Source organism: Lissotriton vulgaris, chromosome 2_1 (assembly GCF_964263255.1).
Source record: "Lissotriton vulgaris chromosome 2_1, aLisVul1.2, whole genome shotgun sequence".
Taxonomy (NCBI): domain Eukaryota; kingdom Metazoa; phylum Chordata; class Amphibia; order Caudata; family Salamandridae; genus Lissotriton; species Lissotriton vulgaris.
The window spans coordinates 2,066,235,452-2,066,253,146 of NC_141687.1; positions in this window are offsets into that span (position 1 = coordinate 2,066,235,452).

A 17,695-nucleotide genomic window follows, 5' to 3' on the forward strand; every position below is an offset into this window, starting at 1 on the left:
TAAGTTACATGAGGTAAAAGTGACAATTGTGAGCAAACAAAATACATGAGGTAGCAAATAGTGCATTACAGGAGGAAAAAGTGACAAGTGTGCAGGTTACAAGAGAAAACAAAGTACAATTAGAGGTAATATACTGCAATATATGCTAGACACTCAGGCACAAGAACAAATGTTGCATAGGCAATGGTGGCACTTGTGCAAGCAAACAAAATGTGAGAGGTAGCAAACAGTGTGTTACAAGAGAAAAGGGGTGTGTGCATGTTACAAAAGAGTACCAAACACAGGTACAAGGATAATACTGCAATAAATGGCAAACACTCCAACCACAAGAACACACTGGGAAGGCACTTCCATAATCATGGAGAATAGAGTTTTCAGTAATGGGAGGTCTTCCTTCAGATAATAGAGAGAGCGTGAATTACTTTTGGAGGTGTCTTTGGAGTAGAAGAACTTTGAGGTCCGTTTTGAAGGCCTGGGAGGAGGTGGTTGTCCGGAGCTGAGGCCGAAGTGAGTTCCAGATTCTCACCGCGTTGCCTGAAAAGGATTAGGCCATCGATCAAGCAGTAGATTTTCCGAATTACGTGATGGTCTAGTCTCCAGAGAGTTTCAGTTTATTCAGCTGATAGCAAGGAGAGGAGGAGTGCAAGGCCTTGTGGGTGATACAGGCAGTCTTGTAGATAGCTCTAGCCTCAATGGGAAGCCAGCAGAGGGTGGATAACATCGGTGTGATGTGGTCGCTTCTTTTGGCCCCATAAATGAAATGCACTAATGGCCCTGCGAATGACGGACAGGAGAGGGGAAATTCTTTTGTACCCTCGTCCCCTCCACCCTTGTCCCCGTGTACCCCCCACTCCAAAATCTGGGGAGATATATCCCCTGCGTCCCCCACACTTCCTATGCTCTTGCTCCTGCAAGTCAATGCGATACCAGCCGTTTGTGCTGGTAGTGTCTATTATACAGCCTTTTGTGTTGGCAGTGTGCTATAACCTGTCACGATGACTTTCAGAACCACGCCCGTGTCTGAGCGCAAGATACAAACAATTGTTCTGCAGACATGTCCTTTTTTGTGTGTAACACTGTGTCTGAAATAGCCATTAAATATTCGATCAAGCGTCTTAAAAACAGTTCACTACATTTTTTACAAATTGAATTTCAGAAAATCTGAAATGGAAATTATGCAGCCCGATTCCTAAACACATCCGGTAAAACAGGGACCGATATGAGGAATTTCCTTTATTAAATAATCTTCCAGTGACTTTGTGGAATATGTGATAAACATAAAATCAAAGTTGTTAATCATACAAGTAATGCATCACAACCATTTACTTGGAGCGTTTAGATACAAATCATTCACTGTAAATATTCGTGGGGTTGAGGATAAGCCTTCTTTGTTTACTAAACTATTAGAACAATGCCACACACACACAGACAATACAAACTGGGATGCGCTTGGCTAAGGCAGTAAGTGGGTAAAAAATATTATTATTTACATAGCCAATAGCTCTTACCTATTGCATTTCCAATGCTTGTTAATCTTCTGAGAAGGGAATGGAAGGACCCAGTAAAGACTTCAGGTTTTTTTAACAACTTCGCTGCGGCGGCTATTCCGCCGTAGCTCTAAGGGGGCGGGGCGGCTGCGCGGCGCGCCCATGCTGGTGACGGAACCGCTCCGTCACCAGCCTCGGTTGAGCTGTGCTCATGACGGAGCGGTTCCGTCATGGCCCCACCCGCTCAATGGAACGCCAAGCGCAGGCGCGGAATCCGCGCCGCGCAGGCACGGCGAGCGGGCCATGATGGAACCGCTCCGTCATCAGCACAGCGCTACCACGGCTGATGACGGAGCGGTTCCGTCATCAGCATCGAAAAGGTTAAGGACTAGGGGCCTATTTTAGAGTTTGGCATAAAGTATAGTACCGTCGCCATAGCAGAGTATTTTACTTCTGCCATAGCGAGGGTACTCTGCCTGCCAAATTTAGAGATATCTGCAGGCCCTGCGGACATCTCTTTCATTTACAGGAACCACTGTCATAGCAGTTTCGGTAAATGCATTGGTAGTGTGCCATGCTGCTCCATCAAAATGCCGGTGCCGCACTGCACTTTAGTTTTCTTTTATTTTCAAAAACCAAATAAGCAATGACCCCCTCGCCACAATAGTTTCCTCCCATGGCAAGGGGGTCATTGAAAATAAAAGTAGAAACTAGCCGTGTGTCTGCGCACTGTAAATCAGACAGGCAGACATATGGTAAAATATCCAAAGGCCCTTAACTCTGTTGGGCCGTCTGTATGTAGGCTGTGGCGACAAAGTAATCTATGCCGTCTACATACTAAAGTCCACTCCTGCTTGCATGTAAATAACGCTGGCAAACCTTCTGTTTTGAGGACAGGGTAGTCTGTTGCATTTGCATACATTTCGTAGCTAAAGGTGAAATGGAATTTCTTCAGAAACTCACTGTTGATTCACTGCTTGTGAATATTTCATGGCAAACTTATTTTTTGGGTGAGAATATTGTTTTGTCAGATGTAGTGGATAACGAAACAGAAGCAGCATGGAAGATAACCTATTCAGGAATGAACTTGGATATGAGAGTAGGAATTTATGTTGTGTATTTTTCGCAGCCATTGGTGACTTTCACTCCGTCTCTGCAGCCATACAAAATGGGGAAAATATTTCTGAATTGCTCACAGTACTGGAGACTCAGGCAAAAAATCGCTCAGCTATAATCTTTGATAACTTGAAAGCTTCTTCAATGTCTGCAAATGGGATAATTGCAGCTAGGAGGCATATACATTTAAGGAAGTTAAAGCTTCCTAAAAAACCTTGCTGTTGAAAATGTTTTTTGGGGAAGTAGACTTTTTGGAGAGGATTTAGAGTTTGTTGTTAATAAGTTATTCAAGAACAGAAACACACACTCAGCCTTTCAGAAATAAGTCAATATATTTTGAGAAAATTAAAAAACATTATGAAAGATCTAAACAACAGAGATATGTGCCTACCTCAAAAAGATTTTGCTTTCAGCCTAAACTACAAAGGAATACATCCACAAGAAATGGCCAGGATTCCAAATGGAGTCACTAACAGAGGCCCCAACTATCCCATTTGCATGGATTAAACCTTCCTGTCCGAGGGAGTTTAGCACTATATCAGGAATATGGAAGAAGACGATCAAAGACCCCACGGTGGTAAGCACTGTACCCCAGGGATATGTACAAGAATTTCAGTCAATTGCTCCAGGACACCAGGGTCAAGATTAATTCGGACTCCCTTGCCAGAGGATTTGCAGGCGAGAAGAGCCCTGTAAGACAGCATTTGGTTGTTACTAATATAATTTTTATTTTTAAAAGAGGAATTACCTCAGTTCCAGAGAATGAGGGAGGTGGGTTGGAATACATTGATTCTTTTGGTTTAAAATATCATCTGGCCAAAAAAGATGGTTATAGACTTTCAAGTCTCCAATTTGTTCATGAGAACATCCATTTAAAAATTAGCACATTACAGCGGGACATTCAGTTTGTGCCACAACAGCCATGTCTCGAATCTAAAGATTTACAGGATGATTAATGGCATGTTCCCATAATGGAATTCTTTCAGAGACATCTCAGATTTACAGTCGGGACAATGCATTGACAGTTTTGGATGCTGCCATTGGGGTTAGAGGCCTCCCAGAGTATTCATAAAAGTACTCGCTTCTCTGATAACCGAGCTGTGGTGTAATGTAGGTCGCATTGTGCCTCATGGTTTGCCTCGTGCACCAGCCCATTCCGGCTCGAGTCACGTTGCTTGTTTCCTATGTTGTTTAGGTTTAAAAGTGTATTGCTTGTTCCCGTGCATGAGCAGTCAGCGGTGATCCTAACTGACTGTGTTAGTTACTGCTTGGATCACTGTTGTCCGGTCACTGCCGTCGTGGGTGACCAACTTGGAAGAAATAAAACACCTTTAATTCACCTACCTGTGACCTCGTATTTCATTACATTTGGCTGTGACCTAGTATTTCATTACATTTGGCGACGATCTACGATCACCCATCGACACCTCTTGGCATCTCTATCTGCATTTTGGGAAGTTTCTGACTTTTCTTCACCTCGCTGCCCGCCTCCCCAGGCATCTTCACTACGATCTCTGGACATACCTTCATCACTGATTCGCTGTCTACTCCTGCTTGGCTCCTTCCTGGATGTCTAAACTTTTCTTCAGATTTGCATTATTTTACGGCAATTTGGATTTTGACAGCGCAGCGCATTTTGATAATTTGCCAGTAATACAAGACCCCGTGGCCAATCTGGTGAAAATTGGAACATATATTTAGAGGCTGCTGAAAGCCTACGCAAACAGTTTACCGAGGAACCCAGCATCATTTTGGAAAGACACAACTTTGTCAAACGCAAGCAATCATCAGAAGAAGGAATTGAGGAATATGTAGCTCCATTGAGAATTTTAGCAGCCACGCGTGAATTGGGCTCCAAGTGGATGCATACATTTGTGACCAATTTATTTTCAATGTTGCTCCAATGAAAGTCCAAGAAAGGCTTCTCAGAAAGATCACTGATCTCTTCAAAGGTCCTGCATCCTACTACTACAGTGAATTCAATTTAAAGTGCTATTCCTGAGTATAATGATGATACCATGTGTGCAGTAGCTGGCATAGGAAGGTCCTTTCTGTAGAGAGGAAATGCCAGAAAAAGTTGATCATACTGCTATCGCTGTGGTTTCAAGAACCATATTAGTAATTTTCCAGTAATTAGTTGGCCTGGCTTGGGCAAACGTAGTGTGTCAGCAAGAAAATTGGTCATTTTCACATGGTGTGCAAGAGCATCAAGACACTTTGAGTCAATGTCAAGATTAAAGTTGACATTGACTCAAGTGCAGAATCTATCAATAATGTGGCGTTAACTTTTGAATGTAACAATGTTGCAGCCTCTGTTAAATGTCCGAATTGTGATGCTGTAATTGATAATGTTGCTTTACAGGATATGGCCGACTCAGGCTCACCCATTGCTATTGTTCGAGACAACACGTTTTATGACAATTTGGGTTAGGATAAACTCATTTCTCAGCCTAACATAAATCCTAAGACATTTGGTGAGAAACTCATTGATATGGTAGGTTTTTTCACAGGAAAGGTTCAGTGTCTTGGAAGGGAAACCCTTACTAAAATATATCTAGCCATAAAAAGGTAAAAATATAATTGGATGGCAAGATTTGGCCAAAATGGGTCTTTATCTGGTTTCAGGGTCACCCAACCCATTAGTTGCTGGTGACTTACCTGGTAAACTAAAATGCTGTGTAGAGGAACCTGTTGAAGAAATTCTTCGTAAGTGTGAGTTTTTTTGTAAACAAGTTGGTGTGGTTAAAGTTTTGTACATCACATTAAACTGAAACCTGATGTCAAACCATTTGTTCACAAAGTACGTCAGGTTCCCTTATCGGTCAGGGAAGAACTCAAGCAAACGTTGAAAGTTCTCTGTACACAGGGCATCATAGTGTCTGCAGAATCTTCTAAGTGGGTTGCTCTGGTCGTGGTCGTACAAAAAAAGGCAGAAGAGATCAGGCTCTGTGCGGACTTGAGAACACATATTGCCAATATTGTAGTAGATTGACACCCCTGCACTGGATACAAGAAATGCTAGCCATCCTGGGTGGTGCCAAATGGCTTTCTATCATTGACCTAAGATCGACCTACTACCACGTGGTACTAGATGAAGCTTCCCAAGATCTGACGGCTTTTGTAACTCCCTTTGGGGCCTACAAATACTTGAGACTTCCATTTGGATTGGCATCAGCTGCTATATTTGGGTCATACTATAACTGAGTCAGGAATGAAACCTAAAATATCTTTGGTGAGAGCTATTAGGAGGCAAGTGCACCTGCAGGTCGTGATGCGCTCCTTTTTAGTGCTCACGGAATACTTTGCACATTTTGTCGCAGAATATGGTCAAGCAGTAGAACCCCTCAGGTTGTTGTTAAGAAAAGGTCAGAAGTTCATCTGGTCTGAGGAGGTTCAGGTTGCTTTTAAAAATAGGAATGTTTTGATAGTGGAGCCTCCAGCATTGTCTTCATTCAAAGAAGGGAGCACCTCAATCATTACTGTTGATGCAAGTCTGAGAGGGTTGGGTGCTGTACTGAGAGAAAGAGTTGGGGGTAAAGAACAAACCATTGCATATGCCTCTAGATCTCTCAGGACATGGCTTTTGTAGTTCGGACTGGACTGTTCCCATGAGGCTCAGGGTCAGAGCTGATTTGCATATCGCCATTGTCTAACCCAGGGTGGTGTGGAGTGCAAAATAACGATGGATTTAGGCCCAGATCCTTGGACTGGGGTGAGTGTGTGACATTGATCCACATTCTGTCCATCACTTGTTGTGTTTGCAATTTCCGGCCTAAGTGCGCTGGGGATGCCCAGACGTGGGTCCCAGGCACTCCACACCACTGGAGTCAAGCTAGCCGGGCTGATGAGAGGTGTTACCTCGAAACCGGTCCGGTCCTCGGATGCTTGATTCCGTTCTGGGAAGGACATGGCTTTTGTAGTTCGGACTGGACTGTTCCCATGAGGCTCAGGGTCAGAGCTGATTTGCATATCGCCATTGTCTAACCCAGGGTGGTGTGGAGTGCAAAATAACGATGGATTTAGGCCCAGATCCTTGGACTGGGGTGAGTGTGTGACATTGATCCACATTCTGTCCATCACTTGTTGTGTTTGCAATTTCCGCCCTAAGTGCGCTGGGGATGCCCAGACGTGGGTCCCAGGCACTCCACACCACTGGAGTCAAGCTAGCCGGGCTGATGAGAGGTGTTACCTCGAAACCGGTCCGGTCCTCGGATGCTTGATTCCGTTCTGGGAAGGACATGGCTTTTGTAGTTCGGACTGGACTGTTCCCATGAGGCTCAGGGTCAGAGCTGATTTGCATATCGCCATTGTCTAACCCAGGGTGGTGTGGAGTGCAAAATAACGATGGATTTAGGCCCAGATCCTTGGACTGGGGTGAGTGTGTGACATTGATCCACATTCTGTCCATCACTTGTTGTGTTTGCTCTAGATCTCTCAGAACATTCGAAAAACAGTACAGTGTCATTGAGCGCAAAGCACTTGCTTACATATGGGCAGTAAAAAAATTCTGGATGTATGCATGGGGTAGGTGTTTTGAACTACATACAGATCACAAGCCATTGGTTTCTATTTTTTCAGGAGGGGTTCACAACAATTTATCAGCCAGGTTAACTAGACTAGTTTCCAAATTGCATGAATACACCTTTAACATCAGTCATTTGTCAGGTGGGAGTAACTTTAGAGCTGATTGCTTATCTCGTATGCCAGTGGCAGACTTTGATGATGAGCATGGAGATGATGAAATGTAATGTGTTGCTGTTGTTGAGCCACCCATGCTTGTCGTGATTATGATGTCTCGTTCGCTGCTGATTAATGGATTAAAGCGTCTCAAGAAGATTTGTTACTAAGTCAAGTTGGAGATTATGTAGTGAAAGGATGGCCTGCTAGACTATGTCTTCAGGGTGACTTAAGAACATTTGCATAAGTTGCAAGTGTACTCTCTGTGGTTAATGAATTGTTCTTGAGAGGTGACCTCCATGTTCCTCCCACTAAGATGCGTCCCTGTATCATTGCCAGAGCGCACAAAGGGCATTTAGGCTCCACAAAAAAGTGCATGCGCATTAAAGAACATCATTGGTGGCCTGCTTTAGACAACCAAGTGAGACTCACTGTGGACAATTGCCCTGAATGCCTGATGTCTGACAAGCATTGGAAGTTGAACAAAATTCCAATACATCCTGTTCCACTACCTAACTCACCTTGGGATAAAGTAGGACTTGACTTTTCAGGAACATATCTTTCTTTGCCAGCAGACATAAGGTACACCGTGTTATTAGTGGATTACTTTTCTAAATGGCTGTATTTTTATTTTGTCCGTTCCTCATGTACTGTTGCAGCGTTTAACTTTTTAGAACAAGTCTTTGCCACAGAAGGGTCACCTAATTCTCTGGTTACAGACTATGTTCCACATTTCATGTCTAAGGAAATGAAAGAATTTTTGAACAAACATGATGTTAAGGATTTGTGTGTTGCCCTCTATTCCCCATGTTTCAATGGTTTGGTATAGAGAGGGAACAAGGTGATCAAAGAAGGGGTGCAAACAGCCATAGCAGCAAATTTAGACATCAAACAGTATCTCAAGCAGAAAGTTTGGGAATATAATTTGACACCACACTGCACGACAGGAGTCACTCCACTCGTATTGTTGATGGGGAAGGTTGTTCATTCCTCTTTATTTCCTATGTAGTTGAAGAAACAACTTGAAATCAAAGACAATCATTACAGTTTAATGGTCAGAGAAAAAGTAATTCCACATATCAAGCCGATACAGCTCAGAATGCCTCCAGGTGATCAATGCAGTGCAGTGTGTGACAATTTTCCAAAGGTTGGTGATTATGCCTTGATCAAGAAACCAGTAATGGTGAGGAAGGGTGAGTCCATTTTTTCCTCTCCTACCAAACCATTGAGGGCCAGCATTGTTCAGTTTTGTTGGGAAAAAAAGTGTTGTGGAATTTGTGGAACCTTGTGACTTTATCTCATAAGCAAGCTCAGATTATTATTCAGAAAAATGCTAATGTCACAGATTTAGATTGGACACAATAGGTACAGTCAGCAACTGGTAGTGATGTGGATGTGCCTAGTATCTATTAATATCTGTAATGAAGGTGCGCCTAAGGCAAGCCCGTCTGCACCTGGCCGCGACCAGCCGGGACAAGGGGCCAGGACCTCTGCCGGTTTAACCAGGGAAAAATACTTTTACACCGCAGAGATACTTAACTGTTATAGAGGAACTTCAATAAGTAAGTGCTCACACTCTATGCCACCGGATGGCTCTATTAAATACTGCCAATTCTTTCATTTTAAACTGTGCCCGTATTGAAAACTCCATTAAAGAGGTTTTTAGATTGTTTCTACTTAATTGCTGTTCAATACCCAAACCCGCAGTAGAAATTCATCTGTTATTAGAAAAAAAAAGCCCTGACATACTATTTCTGACAGAGACATGGCTGAATGCAGACTATAGCCCTGCCATTGTGCAAGTCTTCCCACCGGGCTATGCAATACAGAGGCTTGACAGGGAGACAGGAAGAGGGAATAAATTCAGTTGTCGCACCACATTGAATCCTCTACCAGACTGTGAAAGCCTTTATTTTACTATCAGTACATCCCATGTCAGCACCCTCTAAGGTATTTTGGTGTGTGGTCCAACAGTCCCCTTTGGTTTTTTTGTAAGGACCTTCCTGTTATTGTAGTTGGATTGGCTAGCTCTCTTCCCGATTTTACCCTTCCTGGGAATTTTAATCTACATTTTGATGATGATTCGCTTTCATCTGTAGTGGAAGTAATAGAAGGGTCGGGGATGCTCCAACTCACGCAACTACGCAGCAGGACTACCCACAGTAAAGGCCATCTACATGACCCCATTTTGTCTAATATTTCTAGCCTTCTGGTCAAGGACCCCATTCCTATACCTTGCTCTGACCATTCTCTAATTCCATTTGTATGGACAGTGCAGGACGTCTTTACTCCGACTGAGAGAAGTGCGTGGGCAAAATTATCGACCAAATCGTGGGTGACTATTCTGAAATATACTATTCCCACTATTGACACCAACCCAGTAACTGCCCATGAGAAACTTAATAGATGGTTAGAGTCGTCACTCAATATAATTCTTCCTAAGAAATGCACTCATAATAAAGTGGGAGCCAATTACAATCCCTGGTATACGCCAAGACTGCGGGAACATAGGCAGTCCAGTAAGAGGCTAGAGAGAGACTGGAGAAAAGACCCCTCAGTTGCTAATAAAACGAAATACAGAGAAGGGATAAGGATCTATAAACTTGAAATAAAAAAGGCCAAATCCCTCAATTATGAAAAAAGTATCACTTCAGCAGCAAATTGCCCTTGTGAAATTAATAAGATTGCTAAATCACTTTTAACTCCTTCTGTACCCCCTATCATTATTGCTTATATCCCTTTACGCTGCAACTTAATTGCAGAACTTTTTAATGATAAAATACAAACAATTTATAAGTGTTTACCTCTGGCGTCAGTCCCACAAACTTTGCCTCTATCTGATTCCTCTACCAATTGTGGTGAACATCTTCTGGAGGCAATCCCCCATTGAACTTGATCTCACTTCAAGGGATTTTGAGCCAACTGAAATCTGGAGCACCCACAGATGCTGCCCCCCCCCCCCCCCCCAGTATTTAAAATTTAGTCTCCGAGACAGTATCACCCGTGATCTTAGAAGCGATCAACACCTCTTTAGAAAAGGGATTAGTGCCCCCCTCTGGAAACAGGCTATGGTTAGAGCCCTCTTTAAAAAACCTAACCTTGACCCCGAGGTACCGCCCCATCTCTCTGTTATCCGGAATAGGAAAAGCGGCTGAGAAGAACATACATTTTACGCTCTGGAAAACAATAATTGCCTTCATCCTACACAGACAGGATTTAGACCAAAGCAAGGTACTGAGACTGCACTCATGACAGTGTTGGAAGAGCTAAGAAAAAATCTGGATGGAGGTGGCTGTGCTGCACTTATCTTACTTGATCTATGCGCAGCCTGCGACACGGTTAACCACCATCTGCTAATTCAAAGACCCAGGAGTGTTGGAGTTGTCGGCTCAGCACTAAAGTGGCTACAGCCTACAATCCTTTTCAGAGGATCGATCTTTTGTAGTCTTTCAAGAGGAATTTACCCTGAAGCCAGTGCCTCCTAGGTGTGGGGTCCCTCAGGGCTCGTCCCTGAGCCCCATTCTATTTAACGTTTATTTGAGTCCCTTGGCAGAAATAGTAACACCCTTTGTTATCCAGATCATCCCCTATGCTGATGATACTCAGCTGGTGGTGTTACCACCAGCTGAGTATCATGCTTGGGAAAGGTTTCTAGTTGGATGAACAGCTCATGGTTGAAACTTAATGGAGCTAAGACAGAGCTCCTGGGTCATTATACAACACCGAAAAGAGACTCCTTTGGCCTAGCTGTTTGCAAATGAAGAATCTTGGGGTGTGGTTGAATCACAACCTTGATTTTAAGAAGCAAGCATGCACGGTGGCAGATTGCTGCTATGGGATTATAAGAATGCTAAGAAAGATCCTCCTCTTGCTTCCTTTTTCTTCTAGAAGATGCTGGTCCAGGCACTGATTATGTCTCGCCTTGACTACGCAAATGCTCTATACCTAGGAGCCCCACTTTTCACCATCAAAAAGTTGCAGATCATGCAAAATTGCGCAGCATGTCTGCTTACTAATACTTCCAAACGACTTCAGCCAAACCTGTGCTTACATCGCTCCATTGGCTCCCGATTCAAGAAAGAATCTAATTTAAGGCTATGTGTATTGCACACAAAGCCTTCTCAGGCAAAAGCCCTCCGACCATTAGATCCATCATTCAACCTTATCGCTCCCTGAGGTCTTTAAAGTCTGATAATAAGCAGTTGGAGGCAGTTCCTAAAATAAGGAAATTACAAAGCGGAGGGCGCCGCTTCGCGTATAATGCTGCTAAACTGTGGAATCTCTTATCCCTCTGGATTTGCCTCGAACCGAATTATTTGACCTCTTGCAAGCATCTAAAGACCTTTCTGTTCCCTTAACTCTTTCCGAACTCAAAGTCACCCTGCATTTAGCGCTGGGATGCCCCCGGGTAGCCATGCGCTCTAGAAGTGTCATTCATTGATTAATTCATATATTCCATTATTTCATACTAGGTCTCGCAAGTCCAAAATGCCCATTGAATATAAAGATTATTTGATGTTTTAATTTTCCTTCATTGACTTTTCCTCCCTTTTTATTTTTGTTTTGCTAAAGGGGAAGGTGATGTGGTGTAATGTAAGTGGCAGTGTGACTCATGGTTTGCCTCGTTCCGGCTCGAGTCACACTGCATGTTTTCTATGTTGTTTATGTTTCAAAGTGTATTAATTGTCCCATGTGGGAGTGAGCGGTCGACAGTGATCCTAACTGACTGTGTTAGTTACTGCTTGGATCGCAGTCGTCGGGTCACTGTCGTCGTGGGTGACCAACTTGGAACAAATAAAGCACCTTTAATTCAACTACCTGTTTCCTCGTGTTTTATTACACAAGCTGCACAAGAAGATACAAATTCTTCCATATTTGGGTAATTTGCTTTAAAAGAAACATACTCAACATGAGGGTATTGGTCAGAACAGACATTGTGGCTAAAATGCTGTAAATTAATTATCAATTTGGTATAAAATCCAATTCCCTGAATACCCTGGTGAGACCAATACTGTTGTGGACAGAAAGACATTTTGCATTAGTCAGAGCAGTGCACATTCAATAAGAGGACAACATGTTGAAAAATTCTCTCAACAGAATGTTTTTCTCCTCTCACCCTGTGTTGTGGGTCTGTCAGCTTTAGAGACACCCCTACTGTGACAAACTGCTTTTCAAGAGAAGAGGGGGCAGAGGAGTAGGCACTTCAAAAGAAGCAGAACCCCAATATGAAATTGCAAAAACTCAGACCTTAAATCATATTTGGTGTCTGGAAATGGACTAAAAGAAGGAGAGTTTGAGAAAATTCCATCTGCCAAGCAGCCAGATGGGCTGCGTGTGGAGGGAAAGCTCTGCAAGACTTCTGACTGTGACCAAGGATGGGGGTCATGGCCTACTAGTCTCTCTCCTGGGTAAGAGGACATCACCCAGGGAATCCAACACCATCTGCCCTGGAGCCTGGAGCACTAATGTCTGCTTGCTTGCCAAGACTAGTGTGTCATGTGAGAAAGAGGAGAGTGTTAGAGGGAGCAATGTTCTGTGGCAGTGGGGAGCCCTGCCAAGTGGATCCCCTGTGTGAGGGGTGAGGAAACAGTTCAGGCACCGAATGTGCTGGTGCCCATGTGCAGGACAGAGTTGGTGACCCACATATACAAGGGGAGGGCCACAATGAATTGTGATGTGTGCTGTGGTAATCGGGTCGGAGCACTGCCAGTGCAGAGTCAACAACACTGTATGCCAGGAAGGGGCGCTGTGGAAAAGACTGCCATGCTGTAAGGGCTGCAGCCTTGTGCAGTACCAGGCGAAGACCCTGTAAGCCAGGAGGGACCACCATGAAGCATTTCAATGTGCCAATCGGGCAGGAGCCTGTGTACTGTGAGTTGCAGTGACCCTTTATGCCAGGGGGGTCACTGGGAGCACCAAGGTCTGCAACCTATTCTGGCCCCACCCCCCCGCAATAGAGAAGTGAGGACGCAGTGGGAGCACATGGGCACCATCACCCAGGAGAGGGAACCAGAACGGAATCGTCACACCCACCACCCCACCAGAAGATGAACTGAACACTTGCGCAACAAGAGGAGTAGCAGAGTTTCCATTTGCTCCAGGAGCGAGTGAGAGACTGAACCTTGATGCTGAACTCAGCTGCAGCATCTGCAGGTACCCATTGATTAGGTGCATTGAGAAACTCAAAATGTTTCAAACTTGCTGGTGCAAATAAGAATGATTTGGGGTCTGTTCTCCACGGGAAACGTGCTGCTAAACTAGTGCTGGAACACTATTGACTTTAATATAGAGTTATAGTGGACCCTTGAGACTTGGACTACTAGTGGGGCATACCCTGGATGTTACCAATGGTGAATGGGGGACAACCACTATCGCTAATAGGAAGAGTGAATGAGAATTTGCCTAGCGTTTGTGCTGGTAAGTTCCAATTCTATTAAGGACTCGGAGGCGAGGATTATGCCTTTCATCCTTCACTTTATTTTCACAGCAGCAAGAAAAAAGACAGTAAACAACTATGTTTCCCATGAACACTTGGGAAACAGGAAACTTGAACATAAGTCCTTTGTCAGTCTCCGCACTCCGGCAGCTCCCATCATGCCCCACTGCAACTTCCTCTTCCTCTTTCTTCGCGCGAAGCCCATGTTCCGGCATTCTCACGCATCCTGCTTGGGACCATCGTTCCCTGCAAAAATCGCACAGTCAGATACCGACCGTCTACTCAGCACAACATGAGACACATGGAAATAGAATATGGTGCAAAGCAGCAACAGTCATGACAGCAGAAACTTCATGAATGAGTTACTTACATTCCATAAGGGGAGGGTCCACTTCTTGGAAGTCATTGGGGGGGATAATCCTCGCCTCCGAGTCCTTAATAGAATTGGAACTTACCAGCACGAAGGCTAGGCAAATTCTCATTCTATGGCAGGACCGGAGACTTCGGATTATGCCAGTTCAAAGCTTGTCGACAACCAGCCAAGCCACTTCCAACACTGGCCTAAAATTGAACCTCTTGAACGTGGAATCTGAGGACCAATCGGCCGCCCTCATCAGATCCTCTAGCCGAGCCCCAAGGGCAAAAGCTTTGGAGGCCATAGCTCCTCTCGCTGAATGAGCTCCAAATTGTTTGGTATCAATCCCCGCCTTCTGCATCACCCAACGCACCCACCTGGCGATAGTTGGGGAAGAAACAGCCTTGTACAGTTTACGTAGGGCAATGAGAAGTTGTCTTTCGCCCGGAGGCCGAGTGTCATCAGTCATATCCTCGTAAGCATGGAGGCACTGCACTACACACAGTTTAAGGGAATCTGGAAAAGCCGGGTACGAAATAACCCGTGTGAGGGACTTAGTCTGCCTGCTCACTGTGAAAGACACCCCTTCCTGGGAAAAAACTCTGGCCGTGATGTCAAGAGCTCATACGTCCGAGACCCGCCAGCAGGAAATCAGGCACAACAACATCGCCAATTTAGCTGTAAGCTCTTTACGAGAAAGAAACCTATCCGGCTGCCAAGAGAGAAATAAATTCAAAACTCTGTTTACGTCCCACAGGACGGAGTAGCGCGATTCGGGCAGCAGCGAGACGCGGATCCCTCTCAAAAGTCTGCACACCATGGGGCGCTCCCCAATCGGGGAACCCTGCACAAGGTCATGTCCAGCCGAGATTGCAGAACGGAAAGTGTTGATTGACCGATAGGCCAGACCATCCTCCGCCAAACCGGCCAGGAAATTAAGCACATGGACTACATCTGCCCCCACGGGATCGAAACTCCATCGCACACACCAGCGACGCCATCGATGCCATGCTGATAGGTATCTCCTGGTCGTGCCATCCGCCCATGCCTTAGAGAGCAGGTCCTCTGCTTTTCACGAAAGGCCTGGGAGCGTCCAGCGACGCTGGAGATTCTCCAGGCCATCAGCCTCAGCGATCCCTCCTAGACTAACTGGTGGGGAACCTCGTCCGGATTGAGGAGAATGTGGGGAGAGTGGGGGAGTAGGATTGGAAAATCCTAGGAAAGTTCCAGTAGAACCGGAAACCAAACTTGAGACCTCCACCCCGGCGTAATCAACACCACCTCCGCCGACTGGCGACGCAGCAACGCTGACACTCGCGCTATCATTGAAAACGGGGGAAACGCATACCCCTGCTCGCCCGACCAGTCATGGAGGAAAGCATCCGTCGCCTCCACTGACGGATCCGGGCGCCAACTGAAATACCTCGGAAGCTGGTGGTCCAGGCGCGACACAAACAGGTCCACTGAGAAGGGACCCCACCTGTCCATCATCCAGGAGAACACCAGCGGGTCCATCTTCCCCACGCTGACATCCAGGAGGTGCCGGGAGTGCCAATCGGCCACCTCGTTCTGCCGTCCCGGCAAATACTCCGCCGTAACCGACACCTGATGGTCCAGGCAAAAGTGCCAAAACTCCCTCGCAAGGTCCGCTAGCATCTTGGATCTGGTGCCGCTCAGATAGTTGATATAACAGACGGCCGACACGTTGTCCATCCGGAGGAGGACACAGGATTGTACTCTGTCCTTGGTCCAGCACTGGACTCCAAAGGACCCCGCTAGCAACTCCAAGCAGTTTATATGCAACGATTGCTCGAGGGTGGACCAGGCGCCACCCATGGAGAAATCTCTGCATCTGGCTCCCCAGCCCGAATGACTGGTGTCCGATTCAACCACTATGTCTGGGGTGGAGCCAAAAAATCGCACGGCCATTCCAGGCCTCCATGTGCGTCAGCCACCATTGCATTTCGTCCCTCACGTCCTCCGACAATGGAATCAGCTGAGAGTAGGTCAGACCTTTCCTGAGGTGATTCGTCTTTAGACGCTGCCTGGCCCGGTAATGAAGAGGGCCCGGGAATATAGCCTGAATTGAAGATGACAGAAGGCCTACAAACTGGGCCAGGTGGCACAGCAATATTAGCTGCTTCGCCAGAGTCTGGCGTAACTCGTGCCTGATGTTTGCCATCTTCCTGGTGGGAAGACTCAAGGTGGAAGACACTGAGTCTATGCTGAAACCGAGAGAGGTTGCGCCCCGGACGGGAACCAGAAGGGACTTCTTCTCGTTGATAACAAAGCCAGGACCCTGAAGCAGGTGAACTGCAAACTGCAGCTGGGACGCTAGCCGCTTCGGACACTGGTCCATGAACAGCATGTCGTCCAGATACACTATCATTCTGATACCCCGTGCCCGCAAGGCCTCTACCGCTGGGCGTAACACTTTTGTGAAGCACCACGGTGCCGAGGAGAGCCCGAAAGGCAGCGTGGTGAATTCGTAAACCTGACCGTCCCACCTGAACTGGAGGAAACGACATTGAGGAGGGAAAATCGGGACCGCCAAATAAGCGTCTTTTAAGTCCAACCTGACCATCCAATGGGATGGGCGCAACACATCCCTCAGGAGGTGAATCCCCTCCATCTTGAAATGGCGGTACACCAGCCATTTGTTGAATTCCCTCAAATTGATGACCGGGCGACGGCCTCCGTCGACCTTATCGACCAAAAAGAGGTTGCTGAGAAAACCTCCAGGGTGCTCGCACGCGCAACAAATCGCCCATTTGTGGAGGAGGGGGGCAACCTCTTCGCACACCAAGTCTGCATCTCGCTGCGAGAAGGTAATGGGACGGGGATGTTGCAGCTGGCACGGACGGCCATGGAACTCCAGCTGGAAGCTCTGAACCGTCTGCAGCACCCAAGCATCGCTTGTAAGGGAAACCCATGCTGGGAAAAACTGCGCTGGGCGCCCCCTTACCCGCAAACTCACAGAGGGTAACACACTCACCTCTTCCAGCAACCTGTTGAAGGCCTCTTTGGCCCCGCGGCCACGGAACCCCTGTCCTCTCGTGGGCTAGAAATTGTTGAAGCAGGCGTTGTCCTGAAACTGCCCATGGCCGGAGCCTTGCCCCTGATCGGAGCTGTTGCCACGACCGAACGAGCGGCCCCTGCCACGTCCGGCGCTATCAAAAATCCAAGGGGCAAAAACTTTTTTTATATTGGACTGTGCTCGGTCTAGAGAAGTGATGTGGCTACAAATTTGCCAAGCTCTTTGATGAACGAGTCCCCGAACAGACCACCTTGCGCCACCGCGCCAGCCTTGGAAGAGGTGAGGTAACCCAACTTAGGGTCAATTTTAATTAATAGCGACCTCCTTCTCTCCGTAGAGAGGGCGCAATTGGCATTGTCCAGAAAAATAATGGCACATTGCGCCCAACTGGACAGGACCTCCGGGGATATAAGATCCCCCGACACCTTGGCCTCTTTGGCCATGTCGAGAATCTTGGTCAAGGGGCCCACTGCATCTAGCAGCTTGTCCTGGCATGTACGGCAGGACCTATCTATACCCTTCCTAAGGTCCTTGATAAATTTAGCTGAAAACGTTGCCATCTTCGGTCATCGCCACTTTCCCATCTA